This window comes from Balaenoptera physalus (assembly GCF_965194825.1).
Source record: "Balaenoptera physalus genome assembly, chromosome: 7".
Lineage (NCBI taxonomy): Eukaryota > Metazoa > Chordata > Mammalia > Artiodactyla > Balaenopteridae > Balaenoptera > Balaenoptera physalus.
In genome coordinates this window covers 93,354,447-93,375,631 of record NC_138886.1, presented here as the reverse complement: position 1 = coordinate 93,375,631, position 21,185 = coordinate 93,354,447, and positions in this window count along the sequence as shown.

Here is a 21,185-nt window from a genome sequence, read left to right as displayed (position 1 = left end):
AATGTGGAGAGTGGTTGAGGCAGCTACCTCTTAATCCCAGTGAGGATGCAACGAGGGGAATGGGCGTGGGGAAATTCATGGGGCACCTGTTACAGGTGTGTCTAAGGGAAACGACAGTTGGGCCCCTTTGTGGAACTTGTGGGATTTCTGTGCAGCAGCATCTCGTTCAACTGAGGGAGGAGGACCCATCTGGCTGTGGCTGTGGGGACTGGCCTTAGGGGCCTAGGGGTGTGCAAAGACACCCCAGAACTACTGTCCCTTCCCTTTCCACCCATGGCTGGACATGTGTGTGTATTGGTATCAACACTGATTTGTATTCCCATAGAAAACAGTTCCTCCTGAACAAACTATGACGGTGTTTCACAAGAACAGCTTGCTCACAGGGGCAGCAGGGGTGGGGGAGAGGTGTCTGTGGCCCCAGATCTGGGTGGGAGCTGGGATCCATGCTGAGGAGTGTAGAGGCCTCAGTCACCGTCCTGCGGTTGCCAGCAGAGACTTTGAATCATCAGAGCAGGGGAAATGACCCGCTCATAAGGGTGAGACGAGCAAACAATGAGGGGCAGGGAGCAGACCCCTGCTGTCTCCCCGAACTGCCCCCCCTCCCAGTCTGCTTAGCTTCCGTCACAGCCTGTGCTGGCCCACCTCTGAAGCCCCTTCCTCCTAAAGCACTCAGATGCTCTGATCTTTTGTAGACCTGCTCTGGGCCTCACCCCCCTTCCCTGCTGGCCAAAGGCTCTTCTCCAGGTTCTGAGTTCTGATTCCTTCCCCAGGACCCAGGCAGGGGTTAGGACAACAGGGACTCCCTGAACATGACCCCTACACCATCAGCATGCAAAACTGGGGCCGCAGGCTTCCGCAGGTGGCATGGCTCTCTGCTGGAACCTGCAAAGAGCTTGGAGAAGAAAGGGGCTCATGTCTCTCCACCTCCACTAATCTGTAGGTCAGCCTCACAGGTCCTCCTCTGTCCAGGTGGGCAGCACATATGTGCTCCCAGCCCTCCTTGACCCTTTGTGAAAGAAAGTTTTTGCAGCTCAGTAGTCTATTAGTCAAGGTGTCTCCGGGCTTGTTCCTTTTGAAGCCCTACAGGAGAATCTGCTTCCTTTCCCTTTCTGTCTTCTAGAGGCTGCCTGCATTCCTTGGAATTAGTCCCTTCTTCCATCTTCAAAGTGCATCACTTTAATCTCTGCTTCCCTCATCACATGGTCTCTCCAACTCTGACTCTTCCTGTGTCCCTCCTATACAAATCTTTGTGTTTATATATAGCCCACCCAGAAAATTTATGATAATCTCTTCATCTCAAGATTTTTTACTTGGTCACAGCTGCAAAGTCCTTTTTTCCATACAAGGTAACATTCACATATTGTCATAGGAGGGGTTAAACACGGACCTTTTTGGGGAACCGTAATTTACCCTACTAGAAGAAATCCACAAGAATACCTATCATCAGAATCCACATGAATAACAGACTATGACCAAGTGGAATTTATTCCAGGATGCAAGCCTGGTTCAATGGTAAAAAATCATCAATGTAATCTACCATACTGAGTCTAAAGGAACACATACTGTCACACCAATTAATACAGAAAAGGCAGTTAACGAAATTCAACACCCATTCATATTAAAAATGCTCAGAAAACTAGGAATAGAAGGTCACTACCTCAACCTAATAAAGAACGTCTACAAAAAACCTACTTCTAACATCACATGAAATAGTGAAAGAAGGAATGTTTTTCCCTGAGTTCAAAAACAAGGTTAGAATGTCCACTCTCATCTCTTAGTTTTCAATGTAGTACTTTAGATTCTAGTTAGTGTAGTACAGTAAGAAAAGGAAAAAAGAGGCATACATATTAGAAAAGAAGAAATATAATTGTCATTATTTACAGATGACATAATTGTCTACATAGAAAATTCCAAGGAATGTATAAGAAAACTCATAATAAATTATAATAAATTGCTTTAGCAGGATCTCAGAATATAAGATCTATACACAACATTGTAAACATTGTTTACATTACATTGTTTACATGTAAACAATGTACATTGTACATTGTTTACATTAATGTAAACATTAATACACAACATTGATCATATTTCCATATACTAGTAACAAACCGAACGATTGAAAACCAAAATTTAAAACATAGTAAATAGGTTCCAGTTCAAGGTGGCAACATGGGAAGATCCTGAACCCACCTCCTCCCACAAACACACCAAATCTACAGCTACATATGGAAAAATTTCCTCTGAAAAAAACTAAAAGATGGTGGAGCAACCCCTTCACATCAGGAAAACCAGAGGGAAACCACATCAAAACAGGTAGGAAAGGCTGAGACACAATTTTTCCATAAATCCCATCCCTGGTGTGGAGACACACAATCAGGAAGGAGCTCAAAACCTGGAGCTTCTCCCTGAGAGGTGAAGGGTTTGGACCCCACATTGGGCACTCCACCTTTTAAGGCTGGCACCTGAGAGATAGACCCCCAAAACATCTGACTTTGAAGACCAACAAGGCACATCCCATGAGACCCACAGGGCTGTGGTGAACTGAGGAACAGCTCTTAAAGGGCCTGTGCACAGACTCACCTGCCCCAGGGCCAAGTGCAGAAGCAGCCCTTTGAAAAGCACTCTGACTTTTTGTGAAAGAGACTCACTTCCCAATTTTAAAGCATTAATCTGAGGAACAGGGGCCTGCTGGAATACTCCCCAGGGACAGAGGCTGGCGGGTGCCATCTTCCTGCTCTCTCTCTGCCTTGATAAAGCTGAAAGGTGCCATCTTTTCCCCCCTTTTTCCTTTGCTGCAGGTGACAACGTTGTGCTCCACCCAGCTGGCTCCTTCTTCCCTGCTCTTCCTCTGTCTTGCTATATATATATATTTTTCTTCTTTTTCTTTTTTTCTTTTCCCTTTTCCCCTTCATTCAGATGGTGTCATCTTTGCACTCTTCCCACCGCCTCACTCCAGCCAGTAAGCATCATCTTCACACTTTCCTTCTGATGTGCTCCAGAGAGCCAGAATCTCCAAGGTGGGAGATCCCATTTTTGTGGTCTCCACTCAGGGGATGCTCCTTGATCACCTGGCTCTGGAGGCCAGGAGGGATCTCTTTTCTGCATCCCATGGGACTGCAACAATTGGAGAGACAGTTCTTGGCAGGATACCACCCCCAGGATGTACCACTACACATCAGACTGAGACACAGTCCCAGCCTTTACATGAAAAAGGCCTATTTGCTAGTAGGGACAAGACTTAAGAGCAGGCTTCAGGTTCAGCACACATCTAGAGGCTACGGATGTGCTCTCAAGGAAGGTAGGCTGGGGGTACCATTTTTCCACCCTCACTCTGCCTTACTACAGTTCACTGGTATCTCCCAGAATGGAGCTTGTACACTTATCTGAAGCCCTGTTTTCTTGTGACTGCTCCCCAGGGAATATCTTCAGATTGCTTGCTTCTGGGGCCCAGCAAGGCTTACACTTGCAATCTCACAGGACCGAATATATTTGTATTCTTTAAAAGCTGTTACCAAATTGTCTGGTTTCCTATCAACCTGAATCTAGGTGCTGACTGAGATCCTCCAGTTTGGGATGCTCACTGGTCTTGGCACACCCTCAACTGCTGGGAGGGTGTGCCAAGTCTATTAAAAATAAACTGCTTAGACAATCACAAAGGTTTGAGAGGCAACCAAGAGTAGACAGTGTTAAATGGCAAGGTTCATCTGTCACACAGCTCTTCAAGACTGGGAGATGTGACTATTTCACTTAATGCATAGAAAACAACACAGAGAGTCAAGCAAAATGAAGAAAGAGAGGACTATACTCCAAAAAAAGAACAAGATAAAACCTCAGGAAAAAATCTTAATGAAATGAACATAAGTAATTTACTTGATAAAGAGTTCAAAGTTATGGTCATAAAAGTGCTCACTGAACTCAGAAGGAAAATGGATGAAAACAGTGAGAACTTCAACAAAGAAATAGAAGATATAAGAAAGTTCCAAATAGAAGTCACCGAACTGGAGAACGCAATAACTGAAGTTAGAAATACAGAAGATGAAGCACAAGAAAGAATAGGTGAACTCAAAGACAGGTCAGAGGAACTCATCCAATCAGAGAATAAGGAAGAAAAAAGAATGAAAATAATTAATATAGCTTAAGGGACTTATGGCACATCAAATGGAATAACATTCACCTTATAGGAACTCCAGAAGGAGAAGAGAAAAAGGGGCAGAAAACATTTGTAGAAATAATATCTGAAAGCTTTTCCTAACCTGGGGAAAGAAACAGACATCCAGATACAGGAAGCCCAGAGAGCTCCAAAGCAGATCAACCTAAAGAGATCCATACCAAGAAATATTAAAATTAAAATGTCAAAGTTAAAGATAACAAGGGAATCTTAAAATCACCAAGAGAAGTACAACTTGTTACATACAAAAGAACTTCCATAAGACTATCATCAGATTTTTTAGCAGATATGTTACAGCTCAGAAGGGAGTGGCACAATATATTCAAAGTGCTGAAAGAAAAATCTTTCCAACCAAGAATACTTCACCCAGCAAATACTTCACCCAGTTATATTCAGAACTGAAGGAGAGATAAAAGAGTTTTCCAGATGACTAAACGTTAAAGGAGTTCATCACCACTAACTCAACCTTACAAGAATTGTTAAAAAAACTTCTTTAAGCTGAAAAGAAAGGGCGCTAATTAGTAACAAGAAAACACATGAAAGTGTAAATCTCACCAGTAAAGGTAAGTGTATATAGTAAAGGTAGTGGATTAATGAATTATAAAGCTGTATGAAGGTTAAAAGACAAAACTCGTAAAAAGACTTATAATTAAAATAATTAGTTAAGGGATATACAACATAAAAACATGTAAAATATGTCATCAAAAACAAAAAATGTGAGGAGGGAGGAGTAAAAACTTTGACCTATAGAATGCATTCAAACTTAAGTTGTTATCAACTTAAAATAGACTGTTAAAATATAAGTTGTTATATGTGAGCTTCATGATAACCACCAAGCAAAAACCTAGAGTAGATGCACAAAAGATAACAAGAAAGGAATCTAAACATACAACTAAAGAAAGTCATTAAGCCACTAAGGAAGAGAGCAAGAGAAGAAAAGAACAGAGAAATCACAAAATTGCCAGGAAACAATTAATAAGATGGCAATAAATACATACTTATCAATAATTATTTTAAATGTAAATGGAGGAAAGGCTTCAATCAAAAGACATAGGGTGGCTGAACGGATTAAAAAAGAAGACCCATCTATATGTGGCCTATAAGAAACTCACTTCAGAGCTAAAGACACACACAGACTGAAATTGAAGGGATGGAAAAAGATATTCCATGCAAATGGAAACCAAAAGAAAGCTGGGGTAGCTATCTATAATTATATCAGAAAAAATAGACTTTGAAACAAAGACTGTAACAAGAGACAAAGAAGGACATTACATATGGATAAAAGGGTCAATCCAATAAGAGTATATAACATTTGTAAGTATTTATGCATCGAACATAGGAGCACCTAAATAAATAAAGCAAATATTAATAGGCCTTAAAGGAGAAATAGCAATACCATAATAGTATGGGACTTGAGTATCGTACTTACATCAACAGATATATCATCCACACAGAAAATCGATAAAGAAAGATTGGCTTTAAATGACATGTTAGATCAGATGGATTTAACATATATATATAACATTCCATCCAAAAGCAACAGAATATACATTCTTCTCAAGTACACATGGAACATTCTCCAGGATAGATCATATGTAAAGCTAAAACCAAATCTTAACAAATTGAAGAAGATTTAAATTATATCAAGCTCCTTTTCTGACTACAATGGTATGAAACTAGAAATTGATTACAAAAAGAAAACTGGAAAATTCACAAACATGTGCAGAGTAAACAACAAATTCCACAATACAGTAAAATGGTCATATAACATGATCCAGTGAGATTTATTCCTAGGATGCAAGGATGGTTCAATATCTGCAAATCAATCAATGTGATATACCACATTAACAACTTGAAGAATGAAAATCATATGATCCTCTCAATAGATGCAGAAAGACTTTTGAGAAAACTCAACATCAATTTATTATAAAAACTCTCAATGAAGTGGGTATAGAGGGAACATACCTCAACATAATAAAGACCATGTATGACAAGCCCACAAATAACATCATGTTCAACAGTGAAAAGCTGAAAGCTTTTCCTCTAAGATCAGAAACAAGACAAAGACGACCACTAAAGTCCTAGCCAGGGCAATTATGCAAGGAAAAGAAATAAAAGGCATCCAAACTGGGAAGAAAGAAGTAAAACGGTTACTATTTGCAGATGACATGACACAATATATAGAAAACCCTAAAGACTCCATCGAAAAACTGTCAGAACTAATAAATGAATTTAGTAAATTTGCAGGATATAAAATCATTATACAGAAGTATGTCACATTTCTACACACTAATAACAAACTAACCAAAAGAGAAGTTAAGAAAACAATCCCACTTACAATTGTATCATAAAGAATAAAAGAAGAATAAATTTAACCAAGGAAGTGAAAGACCTGTACACTGAAACTATAAGACACTGGTGAAATAAATTGAAGAAGACACAAAGATACCCCATGCTCATGTACTGGAAGAATTGATATTATTAAAATGTCCATACTCCCCAAACAATCTACAGATTCAATAAAACTCAATCAAAATTCCAGTGACATTTTTCACAGAAACAGAACAAACAATTCTAAAATTTGTATGGAACCACAAAAGGCCCTGAAAATCTTGAGAAAGAAGAAGAAAGCTGGAAAATGCATGCTCCCTGATTTCAAACTATATTACAAAGCTATAGTAATCAAAACAGTATGGTATTGGTATAAAGGGAGACACATATCAATGAAAAAGACAGAGAGCCCAGAAATAAACCCATTCATATATGGTCAATGAATTTACAACAAAGGAGCCAAGAGTATACAATAGATAAAGGACAGTCTCTTCAATAAATGGTGTTAGGAAAACTGGACAGCCACATACAAAAAATGAAACTAGACCAGTATCTTACACCATACAGAAATTCAACTCAAAATGGATTAAAGAGTTGAATGTAAGACCTGAAACCATAAAAACTCCTAGAATAAAACATAGGCAGTAAGCTCCTTAACATCAATCTTGTCAATGATTTTTTTTTTTTTTTCTTTTTGGGATTTGACACCAAAAGCAAAGGCAACTAAAGCAAAAATAAACAAGTGGAAGTACATCAAACTAAATAGCTTCTGCACAGCAAAGGAAACCATCAATAGAGTGAAAAGGCAACCTAGTGAATAGGAGAAAATATTTGCAAATCATCTATCCAATAAGGGGAGGGGTTAATATCCAAAGCATGTAAAGAATTCATACAACTCAAAAACAAACAAAAAAATTCCAATTAAAAAATAAGCAGAGGATCTGAAAAGACATTGTCCAAAGACGATATACAATTGGCTAACAGGTACACAAAAGGATGCTCAACATCATTAGTCATCAAGAAATTGCAAATCAAAACCACAATGAGGTATCACCTTATACCTGTTAGAATGGCTATTATCAAAAGCAAAGAAATAATAAGTGGTAGCAAGGATAGGGAGAAAAGGGAAACTTTGTGCACTGCTTGTGGGAATGTAAATTTCTGTAGCCATTATGGAAAACAGCATGGAGTTTCCTCAAAAATTAAAAATAGAACTACCATATAATTCAGCAATTCCACTTCTGGGTATTTAGCCAAAGAAAATCAAAATGCTAACTTGAAAAGATATATGCAACCCTATGTTCATTGCAGCATTATTTACAATAGCCAAACTATGGAAACAACCAAAATGTCCAGTGATGAATAAATGGATAAAGAAAATGTGAGGTATATATATATATATATATATATATATATATATAATGGAATATTATTCAGTCATAAAGAAGAATAAAATCTTGCCACTTGTGACAGCATGGATAGACCTTGAGGGTGTTATGCTAAGCAAAATAAGTCACACACAGAAAAACAAACACCGTATGATCTCACATATATGGAATAATGAAAAACAAACAAAACAGACTCACAGATACAGGGAACAGTTTGGTGGTTGCTGGAAGTGGGGCGTGAGGAAGGTGGGCAAAAAGGCTGGAGGTAGTCAAAACATACAAACTTCCAGTTATAAAATAAATATTATAAATCATGTGGATGTAATGCAAAACACGGCAACTCTAGTTAAAAATACTGTACTGCATATTTGAAAGTTTCTAAGAGAATAAATCTTCAAAGTTCTTATCACAAGAAAAAAATTGTAGCAATATATGATGGTGGATGTTAACTAGACTTATTGTGGTCGTAATTTTGCAACATATAGAAATATTGAATCATTATGTTGTCCACTTGAAACTAATATAATGTTGTACGTCAGTTATACCTCAGTTTAAGAAAAATAAAAAGTGCTACAAATAAATATAAATAAATAAATGTATACAATAACTGCCTTCAAACTGAGATGTTTAATATAAATGTTTAAAAAATGTAGATCTGTATAATGAAACCTACAAAACTCTGATGAAAACAATTAAACAAGTGGTAAAAACAAAGTACAGAGGCATATTATTTTCATGGATTGGAAGACTCAATATGGTAAAATATTAATTCTTCCCAAATTGATCTGTAGGTTTAAATGCAATTCCTATCAACTCCCAACAGGTTTTTTTTTTTTGTCACAATAGACAAGCTTATTCTAAAATTTATATCAAAAGTTAAAGGAAGAAAGATGGCAGCAAAATGATGGTCTAGGAAGTTTCAAACTCTCGTTTCCCTACAGAAACATTCAAAACAAAAACCAATCAGAAGCTTCTAAACCAACTCTGTAAGAGCTCTGGAAAATCATCAAAGGTTTCCACAACCAAGCAAATGCCCAATTGGAAAAAATCATCTCCAAAGAGATAGGAAAGTTTTGTGGCCATTTACCTACTCTTGTTCCACTCCTCCCAACATAACAGTGGTCTTAGTCTTGAGCCAGCAGCAGCCTGGTTTCCAGTTCTCCAATTCCAACTGGTTGGAGCAGAGTAGACCTTATTTACAAATTATTGTGTACCACTATTCCAACCTGTCAGGGGGAAACCCGAAAGCCTGAAAGCCTGAAGCAAGATGCTCTTGTCTGTTTTGCATAACACAGAACACAGAAAAATGGCAGGTGCTACTTGTAAAGCTACAAGGCAACTGTAAATGAACTGATGCCTGGGTCAAGAGATTCTGGGTGGAGAAATATAATAGACCATTTAAAGCCCAAGGTAGAAGCTGGAAGTGAGACTATTTGGGAAATTAGGACTTTCAAAGCAGCCTGTATGCAGGGGAATTTAGAAAGCCACATGCAGGACCAGGCATGACATGCTCAGAAAAGTCCTGAGAAGACCTCAAGCTTTCACCTCAGGCTAATCCCTAGGCTCAGAGCAAGCCTAGCTAAGTGGTGAACAAGGACCCCAGCACAGAGCCAATCTGCCGTAATTGGTGGTGGCTGTTCCCTCTTTTTACATGTTTTTATTTATTATTTCAGCTCCTAGACTTCAAGGAAATCTCCATCAGAAAAAAAGCTGGGGGGCTGGAGTCAAGGTGGCAGAGTAGGAGGATGCAGAGTTGGCGTCTCCTCACAGCTAGGACACCTACCAGGTGTTGGTGGGGGACCTCGGACACCTAAGAGGACTGGAGGAACCCCTGAGTGACCCAGTAGGACATGGGGGGAGGGAAGGGGAAGGAGAAGTGGAGGCCAGATGGGACTGGTGCCCCTGAGGGGCAGCTGGAGGAGGGGAGGGATTCCCATGCACAGAGGGGCCCATTCACAACGAGGGGAACAACAGGGACAGAGAGAGACCCTCAGGGGATTGGAGGACCAGAAGGAAATGCGGCCTGCATTTCCCCCCACCCAGTGGGCCTCGGGGAGCCTGCAGATCCCAGGCCTGACGCTCCACACGACAAGGCCCCTTCTGGTCGCACTGAGCCTAGGCCCAGCACACCCCACCCCACACACCCAGGGCCTTTTCCTTTCCCATGTTAGGGAAGTTTTCAACTATAATCTCTGCAATATTTTCTCAGACCCTTTCCTTTTCTCTTCTTCTTCTGGGACCAGTATAATTAGAATGTTGGTACGTTTAGTGTTGTCCCAGATGTCTCTGAGATTGTCTTCAATTCTTTTCATCCTTTTTTCTTTATTCTGCTCCTCAGGAGTTATTTCCACCATTTTGTCTTCCAGATCACTTATTCGTTCTTCTGCCTCAGTTATTCTGTTACTGATTCCTTCTAGTGTATTTTTCATTTCAGTTATTGTGTTGTTCATCTCTGTTTGTTTGTTCTTTAGTTCTTCTAGATCTTTGTTAAACATTTCTTGTATCTTCTCAATCCATACCTCTATTCTATTTCCACAATTCTGGATCATCTTTACTATCATTACTCTGAATTCTTTTTCAGGTAGATTGCCTATTTCCTCTTCATTTATTTGGTCTTGTAAGTTTTTACCTTGCTCCTTCTTCTGTGACATATTTTGTTGCTGTCACTTTTTTTTTTTTTTTAATGAGTGGGATTTTGTTCCTCTGTTATTGATTGTTTGGCCTGAGGCTTCCAAGACTGGAGTTTGTAAGCTGTTGGGTAGAGCTGGGTCTTGGTGCTGAGATGAGGACCTCTGTGAGACCGCACTCTGATGAATATTCCACGGGGTCTGAGCTTCTCTGTTAGTCCAGTGGTTTGGACTCAGAGCTCCCACTGCAGGAGCTTTGGCCTGACCCCCGGCTCGTGAACAAAGATCCCACCTTTGTGGTTCTTTTGTGAATAAGGACACTCCAAACCTAAAAGGTCATTATTTTCTGCTGGGTTCTGCCTCCACTGGGTTCCACCTCTGCTGGGTTCTGCTGGAGCAAACTATCTTTTAATAGTTTTGGTGAATTTAGCATATGACTTCAATTCCTCTCCATTCCCCAAACACAGACTCACTCCCTCTGCTCATCTCTAGAGAAGTCTGCAGACCTTTTGTGCTGCCCATCAGGTCTGGCCCCACCCCCTGTCCCTTTGGACTCACCACACCACACATGGGCCCATGCTCCAGGAACCTAGGGTGGCCTGCTCTCTGCTCCTTTTGTTTTAATTTGCATCAGATGTCAGAGGATGGTGCTTTTGGTTGCCTTACAACTCTCTTGGGGGGTGCTTCCTTGTCTAATTTCATTTAATCTTTACAATAAGCCCACAAGTTTAGAAATCACTTGATTGCAAGTGACCACAATCTCATGCACACTGTCTGAAGCCAAAAGCAGAGGGGTTTCCTAGGAGACAAAGTGACAGAGATAGCCTGCCCATGCTTGGAGTAGCAGAATGATGTCTCAGACCTAAAGGTACCCTCTCTGTACCTTCAGAGCTGCCTGAAGCACCATCTCTACTTCTCAGAACAGCTGCCACTTCCTCCTGGTTCCACGTGTTCCCTTTACTTGCTCATGACCCCAGCAGGACAGTCCCTAAAATGCAGCCTTCACTCCAGGAGTTCCTTAACCTTCTGGTTCTGACCATCTCGGTCCTGGTATCTCTGGTTCTAGATTTTGGTGTCTCTAATGTGTTCAGCCTAAATAAGGTCACACTTCCTCTGAATACATGTGCCCTGATCAAGTCATCTGTGTCTGGAGTAGAGGGAGAAGTGTTTCATGTTAAGAATAGGGAATGTGTTAGTGACAGCTGAATTTTCTAAGGAATGAGAAGCACCAAGATGTACGTGTGTAGGAGGAAAATATAAGTTCTGTTCAGCCAGTGAGGTAGATAGTGCATTTATTCTTAGTTTATAGGTACAGAAACAGACTTAGAAGGTTCAGTAGCCAACCCAAAGCCACTACACAATGGCTTAGCCTTCATAGAGACCAAGAATGTACGTGTATACGTGTGATTTAGGGAAATGGAGATTTAGGTGTGTTTAGTGTACAATACATATATATGATATATATCTATATATGTATTCTATCTCTAAGGCTTTCTTTGGTCTACCTGGATATGCAGATAGGCAGAAGGGCTCAGGGGCTGCAGAGAACTGAGTGCTCCATGCAAGTACAGGGAGAGAATTTCATGGATATGTTTCTTCTTGAAGGGAAAGTATGTTCAATGCGTTTGACATTGGCCGATTGCATGTGGTTCTAGAAAGGAAAACAGGCTGGGCAGCATAGTGACTATGAGCCTGGGTTTGAAGCCTGATACTGCCCTGGGCCAGCTCTGTGACTTCAGAAAAAAATACCTAATGTCTGTGTGCATCTATTTCCTCAAGTGAGCATGAGTAACATAATGCCTAGACCACAAAGATTGTTAATGCAGACTAAACAAAGTAATATTTGCAAAGTACTTAGAACCTTGCCCAGCGCATAGTAAGCACCATAAGTGTATGCTGAAGAAAACCAGAGCAAAAGATATCTTTCCTTCTCTCTTTGTCTCAGGAGAGATTCATCTTCTCTTTCTGTCTCATTTAATGTTTGAAGTTCATCCTACAATCTTACAAATAACTTTTTAACCTGAATCCCTCTTCCTAGTCACGATAACCCTTTGATTTAACATTCTTACTGGGAACTATAATAGAAAACGTTTTTGCATTGGGATAGGTATATTATTTTTCGTGTACTACCTCTTTATTACATTTTGTTTCTATTATTCAGAAGTCAACATGAGTAGACTGAGAAAGAAAGTTCTTGTCTACTATCCAAAAGTAGCTTAGAACTGAATTGTGTTCCACGTCTAGTTAACATCTCAATAACTCAATAACCTTATTAAGCCAATCTTTTGGGTTTTTTTTGTTTTGTTTTGTGTTTAAACATCTTTATTGGAGTATAATTGTTTTCATTGTTGTGTTAGTTGCTGTTGTATAACAAAATGAATCAGCTATACTTATACATATATCCCCATATATCCTCCCTCTTGTGTCTCCTTCCCACCCTTCCTATCCCACCCCTCTATGTGGTCACAAAGCACGGAGCTGATCTCCCTGTGCTATGCAGCTGCTTCCCACTAGCTATCTATTTTACGTTTCGTAGTGTATATAAGTCCATGCCACTCTCTCACTTCGTCCCAGCTTACCCTTCCCACTCCCCGTGTCCTCAAGTCCATTCTCTACATCTGCATCTTTATTCCTGTCCTGCTCCTAGGTTGTTCAGAACCATTTTTTAAAATTAGATTCCATATATATGTGTTAGCATACGGTATTTGTTTTTCTCCTTCTGACTTACTTCACTCTGCATGACAGACTCTAGGTCCATACACCTCACTATAAATAACTCAATTTCATTTCTTTTTATGGCTGAGTAATATTCCATTGTATATATGTGCCACATCTTCTTTATCCATTCATCTGTCGATGGACACTTAGGATGCTTCCATGTCCTGGCTATTGTAAATAGAGCTGCAGTGAACACTGTGGTACATGAATCTTTTTGAATTATGGTTTTCTCAGGGTATATGCCCAGCAGTGGGATTGCTGAGTCGTATGGTAGTTCTATTTTTAGTTTTGTTTTTTTTAACATCTTTATCGGCGTATAATTGCTTTACAATGGTGTGTTCGTTTCTGCTTTATAACAAAGTGAATCAGTTATACATAAACATATGTTCCCATATCTCTTCCCTCTTGTGTCTCCCTCCCTCCCACCCTCCCTATCCCACCCCTCTAGATGGTCACAAACCACCTAGCTGATCTCCCTGTGCTATGCAGCTACTTCCCACGAGCTATCTATTTTACGTTTGGTAGTGTATATATGTCCATGAAACTCTCTTACTTTGTCACAGCTTACCCTTCCCCCTCCCAATATCCTCATGTCCGTGCTCTAGTAGGTCTGTGTCTTTATTCAAGTCTTACCCTTAGGTTCTTCATGACCTTTTTTTTTTCCTTAGATTCCATATATATATGTTAGCATACGGTACTTGTTTTTCTCTTTCTGACTTACTTCACTCTGTATGACAGACTCTAGGTCCATCCACCTCACCACAAATAACTCAATTTCGTTTCTTTTTATGGCGGAGTAATATTCCATTGTGTATATGTGCCACATCTTCTTTATCCATTCATCTGTTGATGGACACTTAGGTTGCTTCCATGTCCTGGCTATTGTAAATAGAGCTGCAATGAATATTTTGGTACATGACCCTTTTTGAATTGTGGTTTTCTCAGGGTATATGCCCAGTAGTGGGATTTCTGGGTCGTATGGTAGTTCTATTTGTAGTTTTTTAAGGAACCTCCATACTGTTCTCCATGGTGGCTGTATCAATTTATATTCCCACCAACAGTGCAAGAGGGTTCCCTTTTCTCCACACCCCCTCCAGCATTTATTGTTTCTAGATTTTTTGATGATGGCCATTCTGACTGGTGTGAAATGATATCTCATTGTAGTTTTGATATGCATTTCTCTAATGATTAATGATGTTGAGCATTCTTTCATGTGTCTGTTGGCAATCTGTATATCTTCTTTGGAGAAATGTCTCTTTAGGTCTTCTGCCCATTTTTGGATTGGGTTGTTTGTTTTTTTGTTATTGAGCTGCATGAGCTGCTTGTAAATTTTGGAGATTAATCCTTTGTCAGTTGCTTCATTTGCAAATATTTTCTCCCATTCCGAGGGTTGTCTTTTGGTCTTGTTTATGGTTTCCTTTGCTGTGCAAAAGCTTTTAACTTTCATTAGGTCCCATTTGTTTATTTGTGTTTTTATTTCCATTTCTCTAGGGGCTGGGTCAAAAAAGGATCTTGTTGTGATTTATGTCATAGAGTGTTCTGCCTATGTTTTCCTCTAAGAGTTTGATAGTGTCTGGCCTTACATTTAGGTCTTTAATCCATTTTGAGTTTCTTTTTGTGTATGGTGTTAGGGAGTGTTGGAATTTCATACTTTTACATGTACCTGTCCAGTTTTCCCAGCACCACTTATTGAAGAGGCTGTCTTTTCTCCACTGTATATGCTTGCCTCCTTTATCAAAGATAAGGTGACCATATGTGCATGGGTTTATCTCTGGGCTTTCTATCCTGTTCCATTGATCTATGTTTCTGTTTTTGTTCCAGTACCATACTGTCTTGATTACTGTAGCTTTGTAGTATAGTCTGAAGTCAGGGAGCCTGATTCCTCCAGCTTCGTTTTTCGTTCTCAAGATTGCTTTGGCTATTCGGGGTCTTTTGTGTTTCCATACAAATTGTGAAATTTTTTGGTCTAGTTCTGTGAAAAATGCCAGTGGTAGTTTGATAGGGATTGCACTGAATCTGTAGATTGCTTTGGGTAGTAGAGTCATTTTCACAATGTTGATTCTTCCAATCCAAGAACATGGTATATCTCTCCATCTATTTGTATCATCTTTAATTTCTTTCAGCAGTGTCTTATAATTTTCTGCATACAGGTCTTTTGTCTCCTTAGGTAGGTTTATTCCTAGATACTTTATTCTTTTTGTTGCGATGGTAAATGGGAGTGTTTTCTTAATTTCACTTTCAGATTTTTCATCACTAGTGTATAAGAATGCCAGAGATTTCTGTGCATTAATTTTGTATCCTGCTACTTTACCAAATTCATTGATTAGCTCTAGTAGTTTTCTGGTAGCATCTTTAGGATTCTCTCTGTATATTATCATGTCATCTGCAAACAGTGACAACTTTACTTCTTCTTTTCTGTTTTGGATTTCTTTTTCTTCTCTGATTGCTGTGGCTAAAACTTCCAAAGCTATGTTGAATAATAGTGGTGAGAGTGGGCAACCTTGTCTTGTTCCTGATCTTAGTGGAAATGGTTTCAGTTTTTCACCATTGAGGACGATGTTGGCTGTGGGTTTGTCATATATGGCGTTTATTATGTTGAGAAAAGTTCCCTCTATGGCTACTTTCTGCAGGGTTTTTATCATAAATGGGTGTTGAATTTTGTCAAAAGCTTTCTCTGCATCTATTGAGATGATCATATGATTTTTCTCCTTCAATTTGTTAGTATGGTGTATCACGTCGATTGATTTGTGTATATTGAGGAATCCTTGCATTCCTGAAATAAACCCCACTTGATCATGGTGTATGATCCTTTTAATGTGCTGTTGGATTCTGTTTGCTAGTATTTTGCTGAGGATTTTGCATCTATGTTCATCACTGATATTGGCCTGTAGTTTTCTTTCTTTGTGACATCTTTGTCTGGTTTTGGTATTAGGGTGATGGTGGCCTCGTAGAATGAGTTTGGCAATGTTCCTCCCTATGCTATATTTTGGAAGAATTTGAGAAGGATAGGTGTGAACTCTTCTCTAAATGTTTGATAGAATTTGCCTGTGAAGCCATCTGGTCGTGGGCTTTTGTTTGTTGGAAGATTTTTAATCACAGTTTCAATTTCAGTGCCTGTGATTGGTCTGTTCATATTTTCTATTTCTTCCTGGTTCAGTCTCGGTAGGGTGTGCATTTCTAAGAATTTGTCCATTTCTTCCAGGTTGTCCATTTTATTGGCATAGAGTTGCTTGTAGTAATCTCTCATGATCCTTTGTATTTCTGCAGTGTCAGTTGTTACTTCTCCTTTTTCATTTCTAATTCTATTGATTTGAGTCTTCTCCCTTTTTCTCTTGATGCGTCTGGCTAATGGTTTATCAATTTTGTTTATCTTCTCAAAGAACCAGCTTTTTGTTTTATTGATCTTTGCTATCGTTTCCTTCATTTCTTTTTCATTTATTTCTGATCTGATCTTTATGATTTCTTTCCTTCTGCTAACTTGGGTTTTTTTTTTGTTGTTGTTCTTCTTTCTCTAATTGCTTTAGGTGCAAGGTTAGGTTGTTCATTTGGGACGTTTCCTGTTTCTTAAGGTACGATTGTATTGGTATAAACTTCCCATTAGAACTGCTTTTGCTGCATCCCATAGGTTTTGGGTCGTCGTGTCTCCATTGTCATTTGTTTCTAGGTATTTTTTGATTTCCTCTTTGATTTCTCCAGTGATCACTTCGTTATTAAGTAGTGTATTGTTTATCCTCCATTTGTTTGTATTTTTTCCAGATCTTTTCCTGTAAGTGATATCTAGTCTCATAGCGTTGTGGTCAGAAAAGATACTTGATACGATTTCAATTTTCTTAAATTTACCAAGGCTTGATTTGTGACCCAAGATATGATCTATCCTGGAGAATGTTCCATGAGCACTTGTGAAAAATGTGTATTTTGTTGTTTTTGGATGGAATGTCCTATAAATATCAATCAAGTCCATCTTGTTTAATGTATGATTTAAAGCTTGTGTTTCCTTATTTATTTTCATTTTGGATGACCTTTCCATTGGTGAAAGTGAGGTGTAAAAGTCCCCTACTATGATTTTGTTACTGTCGATTTCCCCTTTCATGGCTGTTAGTATTTGTCTTATGTATTGAGGTGCTCCTATGTTGGGTGCATAAATATTTACAATTATTATATTTTCTTCTTGGATCAATCCCTTGATCATTATGTAGTGTCCTTATTTGTCTCTTGTAATAATCTTTATTTTAAAGTCTATTTTGTCTGATATGAGAATTGCTACTCCAGCTTTCTTCTGATTTCCATTTGCATGGGATATCTTTTTCCATCCCCTCACTTTCAGTCTGTATGTGTCCCTAGGTCTGAAGTGGGTCTCTTGTAGACAGCATATATATGGGTTTTGTTTTTGTATCCATTCAGCCAGTCTGTGCCTTTTGGTGGGAGCATTTAATCCATTTACATTTAAGATAATTATCGATATGTATGTTCCTATTCCCATTTTCTTAAGTGTTTTGGGTTTGTTATTGTAGGTGTTTTCCTTCTCTTGTGTTTCTTGCCTAGAGAGGTTCCTTTAACATTTGTTGTAAAGCTGGTTTGGTGGTGCTGAACTCTCTCAGCTTTTGCTTGTCTGTAAAGGTTTTAATTTCTCCATCAAATCTGAAGGAGATACTTGCTGGGTAATCTTGGTTGTAGGTTTTTCTCCTTCATCACTTTAAATATGTCCTGCCACTCCCTTCTGACTTGCAGAGTTTCTGCTGAAAAATCAGCTGTTAACCTTATGGGGATTCCCTTGTGTGTTATTTGTTGTTTTTCCCTTGCTGCTTTTAATATGTTTTCTTTGTATTTAATTTTTGCTGGTTTGATTAATATGTGTCTTGGCGTGTTTCTCCTTGGATTTATCCTGTTTGGGACTCTCTGTGCTTCCTGGACGTGATTAACTATTTCCTTTCCCATATTAGGGAAGTTTTCAAATATAATCTCTTCAAATATTTTCTCAGTGCCTTTCTTTTTCTCTTCTTCTTCTGGGACCCCTATAATTCGAATGTTGGTGCGTTTAATGTTGTCCCAGTGGTCTCTGAGACTGTCCTCAGTTCTTTTCATTCTTTTTTCTTTATTCTGCTCTGCAGTAGTTATTTCCACTATTTTATCTTCCAGGTCACTTATTTGTTCTTCTGCCTCAGCTATTCTGTTATTGATCCCTTCTAGAGTATTTTTAATTTCTTTTATTGTGTTGTTCATCATTGCTTGTTTCCTCTTTAGTCCTTCTAGGTCCTTGTTAAATGTTTCTTACATTTTCTGTATTCTATTTCCAAGATTCTGGATCATCTTTACTATCATTATTCTGAATTCTTTTTCAGGTAGCCTGCCCATGTCCTCTTCATTTGTTAGGTCTGGTGTGTTTTTACCTTGCTCCTTCATTTGCTGTGTGTTTTTCTGTCTTTTCATTTTTCTGATATTACTGTGTTTGGGGTCTCCTTTTCACAGGTTGCAGGTTCCTAGTTCCCGTTGTTTTTGGTGTCTGTCCCCAGTGGCTAAGGTTGATTCAGTGGGTTGTGTAGGTTTCCTGGTGGAGGGGAGTAGTGCCTGTGTTCTGGTGGATGAGGCTGGATCTTGTCTTTCTGGTGGGCAGGTCCACATCTGGTGGTGTTTTGGGGTGTCTGTGGCCTTATTATGGTTTTAGACAGCCTCTCTGCTAATGGATGGGGCTGTGTTCCTGTCTTGCTAGTATTTTGGCATAGGGTGTCCAGCACTGTAGCTTGCTGGTCGTTGAGTGAAGCTGGGTCTTGGTGTTGAGATGGAGATCTCTGGGAGATTTTCATCGTTTGTTATTATGTGGAGCTGGAAGGTCTCTTGTGGATCAGTGTCCTGAAGTTGGCTTTCCCACCTCAGTGGCACAGCCCTGACGCCTGGCTGGAGCACCAAGAGCCTGTCCTCCACACGGCTCAGAATAAAAGGGAGAAAAAATAGAAAGAAAGAAAGAAAGACGGTAAAATAAAAGAAAGTTATTAAAATAAAAAAATATTATTAAAAAATTTTTAAAAAGTAAAAAAAACAAAAAAAAAACAAAAAAAAACCGGATGGACAGAACCCTAGGACAAATGGTTAAAGCAAAGCTATACAGACAAAATCTAACACAGAAGCATACACATACACACTCACATAAAGAGGAAAAGGGGAGAAAATAATGTATCTTGTTCCCAAAGTCCACCACCTCAATTTGGGATGATTCGTTGTCTATTCAGGTATTCCACAGATGCAGGGTACATCAAGTTGACTGTGGAGATTTCATCCGCTTCTCCTGAGGCTGCTGGGAGAAATTTCCCTTTCTCTTCTTTGTTCGCACAGCTCCTGGGATTCAGCTTTGGATTTGAACCCGCCTCTGTGTGTAGGTCGCCTGAGGACGTCTGTTCTTCGCTCAGACCGGACAAGGTTAAAGCAGCAACTGATTTGGTGGCTCTGGCTCACTCAGGCCCAGGGGGAGGGAGGGGTACAGATGCGGGCGAACCTGCAGTGGCAGAGGCTGGTGTGACGTTGCTCCAGCCTGAGGCACACCGTGCGTTCTCCCGGGGAGGTTGTTGCTGGATCACGGGACCCTGGCAGTGGCGGGCTGCACAGGCTCCCGGGAGGGGAGGTGGGGATAGTGACCTGTGCTCATACACAGCCTTCTTGGTGGCGGCAGCAGCAGCCTTGGCGTCTCATGCCCGTCTCTGGGGTCCGCGCTGATAGCCGCGGCTCGCACCCATCTCTGGAGCTCCTTTAAGCAGCGCTCTTAATCCCCTCTCCTCGCGCACCAGGAAACAAAGGGGCAAGAAAAAATCTCTTGTCTCTTCGGCAGCTCCAGACTTTTCCCGGACTCCCTCCCGGCTAGCTGTGGTGCACTAACCCCTTCAGGCTGTGTTCACGTCGCCAACCCCAGTCCTCTCCCTGGGATCCGACTGAAGCCCAAGCCTCAGCTCCCAGCTCCCGCCCGCACCGGCGGGTGAGCAGACAAGCCTCTCCTCCAGGAGAGTGCTGGTCAGCACCGATCCTCTGTGCGGGAATCTCTCCACTTTGCCTTCCGCACCCCTGTGGCTGCGCTCTCCTCCGTGGCTCTGAAGCTTCCGCCCTCCGCCACCCGCAGTCTCCGCCCGCGAAGGGGCTTCTAGTGTGTGGAAACCTTTCCTCCTTCACAGCTCCCTCCCACTGGTGCAGGTCCCGTCCCTATTCTTTTGTCTCTGTTTTTTTCTTTTTTTCTTTTGCCCTACCCAGGTACGTGGGGAGTTTCTTGCCGTTGGGGAGGTCTGAGGTCTTCTGCCAGCGTTCAGTGGGTGTTCAATAGGAGCAGTTCCACGTGTGGATGTATTTCTGATGTATCTGTGGGGAGGAAGGTGATCTCCGCATCTTACTCTTCCGCCATCTTCTCAGAAATCTCCAATCTTTTGTTGATGGGCACTTGAGTTGCTTCTATGTCTTGGTTATTGTAAATAGTGCTGCTATGAACATTGGGGTGCATGTGTCTTTTTGAATTAGAATTTTCATTTTTTCTGGATATGTACCTAGGAGTTGAATTGCTGGATCGTTTGTAGTTCTATTTTTAGTTTTTAAGGAAACTCCATACTCTTTTCTATAGTGGCTGCACCAATTTACATTCCCATCTACAGTGTACAATTCCCTTTTCTCCCCATCCTCTCTAGCATTTATTATTTATAGACTTTTTGATGATATCCATTATCTTTGGCCACTTCTTAAAAAGGCATCAGGTAATATATCCTTATGCTTCTTGGAGTAATGAGATTTCTCAGCCAATTTCCTGCACATAGGTGGTTGGGGCACAAGGATTGTTTTATGTCTCAAAATAAATGCTTTTGTTTTTTAGCGCAGGTTGATGACCTCTTTTAATAATATGACTCTGACAAAATCTTACTCAATTTAACTTTCTTTCCAACTGGATTCCAGTCAGCTCCATGTGTCAACAGACATGCCCGTGGT